Source organism: Otolemur garnettii, unplaced genomic scaffold, assembly GCF_000181295.1.
Source record: "Otolemur garnettii isolate 467f Iridium unplaced genomic scaffold, OtoGar3 scaffold00018, whole genome shotgun sequence".
Taxonomy (NCBI): Eukaryota; Metazoa; Chordata; class Mammalia; order Primates; family Galagidae; genus Otolemur; species Otolemur garnettii.
Window position 1 is genome coordinate 15300263 of NW_003852413.1, and position 2606 is coordinate 15302868.

Consider the following 2606-nt stretch of genomic DNA (forward strand, 5'->3'; position numbering starts at 1 on the left):
TTTTTTGGTTGCAGCCGTCATTGTTTGGCGGGCCTGGGCTGGATTTGAACTCGCCACCTTAGGTGTATATGGCTGGCGCCTCAGCCGCTTGAGCCACAGGCGCCGAGCCAGAGTTATCCTTTTTCTAGTCTCATCTCTACCTAATAGTTAAAAGTCATACCCATCCTCACAGTTCCATTAAAATTATATCTTCCTGTACAGTTTCTTCGAATAATTTAGAACTAATTTGAGCTCTTCCCTCTGAAATCTCAGAGCTCTTTGCTTTTACTTATGGCATTTGTCACATAAGTTAAAATGTCTACCGTTTTAACTGCCTTCTTGGATGAGAATAGCTTAGTTATTATACACGTGGAGTTTATTTTACACATACACAGTGCCTTCATATCATTGTATGCTTGAAGATATTTGTTCTGTGAATTGAGTTTTCCTATTTTGAACTACTTTTTGTGTTGATTAAACATGTTTGGTAATTAAGTTTAGCACTGCTTAGCACCAGTATGTACCTGCTTTGTTTCATCATGACTTCCTAACTAGACTCTAAGGGCAGGAAATATGGCATGTGTATAGTTTCAGAATTCCTCTACAATGAATACATAATATTTGTAGTTGTCTTTTTGTTTGTTTTGCAGTTTTGGGCCAGGGCCGGGTTTAAACCTGCCACCTCCGGTATATGGGGCCGGTAACCTACTCTTTGAGCTATAGGCGCTGCCCAATATTTTTAGTTTTTTATAATAATACTGAGATGTTCCTATCTAGCATTAAATATTTGGACTTCCAACTTTTCCAACACCCTCCATAATTTTAGAATCTGTTTCTCAGAATCCTAAAAACATACATATTTGTACAAAAAAGAAATAAGCAGAGATATGTAATTTCTATAGCTTTCAATTAGGTTATAAGAAAACAGGTTCAAGTAGTCTTTTTTTGGTAGAAACACAATATGATATTTTTTCTTTTTTTTTGAGACAGAGACTCACTTTTTCACTCTCAGTAGAGTGTGGTGATGTCATAGCTCACAGCAACCTCAAACTCTTGGGCTCAAGAGATCCTTCTGCTTCAGCCTCACTAGTAACTGGGACTACAGGCATCTGCCTCAGCGCCTGGCTGTTTTTAGTGATGGCGTCTCACTCTTGGTCTGGCTGGTCTTGAACTCCTGAGCTCAAGCCATCCATCCACTTTGGCCTCCCAAAGTGCTAAGATTATAGGCGTGAGCCACCTTGCCCAGCCCTGATGCCCTTTTCTATTAATGTGATTTTAATTCTTCTCTGTTTAAATAGGCAAAGCTAATCTACTTGAAATAGTTGTTTTAAGAAAGTATTGTATGATGTATCTTTTTCTTTTTGTTTTGAAATCTGAATTTGATGGAGTAGTTGTAGTTTTATGACATGTCTTGTCATAATGTGTTCTTTGTGGTTGTCACTTAGTCTAGTTAATATGTAGTACATCATCCTTTATTTTTTTGAAGCTGTATGTTGTTTTACAATTACATTTTTATACTAATGGCAGTTGAGTTTTATTGAGTATTCTTGTATGTAGTGACTTTGTTTGTTTCTTTCTTAAAGTGAAAGAAAAATCAGTACCTTCCATATGGTAGTATCTTGCTAATCATCTCGGATTTTTTTCTTTTTCTTTTTTTTTTTTTGACATAGAGTCTCAAGCTGTTGCCCTGGGTAGAGTGCTATGGCATCACAGCTCATAACAACCTCTAACTCTTGGGCTTAAGCGATTATCTTGCCTCAGCCTCCCAGGCAGTTGGGACTACAGGTGCCCACCACATGCCAGCTGTTTTTTGGTTGGAGTTGTTGTTTAGCTGGCCTGGGTTGGGCTCAAACCTGCCAGCCTCTGTGTATGTGGCTAGCGCCCTATTCACTGAGCTACGGGCACCGAGCCCATCTTGCATTATTTGAATATAAATGTATAAATAAAAACATAAAGACCTGTGACAAAAATATGCTTGTCTGGTTTTATAACAAATTATAACATGAAATGCAGTGGCAAATATGTGTTTCTGAAGTGAAATTAGGCAGTTTGTGTTCAATTCAGAGGCTTTAACACTAGGAGGCAAAAAACAAAAGAAGCAATTTGATTAAAAATAAATAAATATTGGCTCTTTATTACTTAAAAAAGTTTCATATTAATATGAGGGGACAAATAATTAGGTTACAGTGTTTGCATTTGTTAGTTAAAGTCCCTGTTGTAGTCGTGTCTTGCACCCAGGAGGTGTGCCATACACCCTTACATTGTGTCCATTAGGTAGACGCATACCACTTCCCCTCCCTCCTCCCCCACCTTGAATTGAATTGAGTTTTACTTTTATGTGGGGGCCTGTATTAGTTTGTCTACTGGCTTCATATTAATTAGTATTGAGTACATTTTTCATTCTTGTGATACTTTACTAAGAAGAATGTGTTCCAATTCCATCCAGGTTAATACAAAAGATGTGAAGTCTCCAATCTTTTTTTATGGCTGAAATTATTTCATGTTAAACATATCATAACTCATTAATCCATCCATGGGTTGATGAGAACGCCTTTATTTTTTAAGACTGCAAATTTATTTTTCTATTGTGTGATGCAAATTTTTGAATTTTTTTTTTTTTTTTTTTT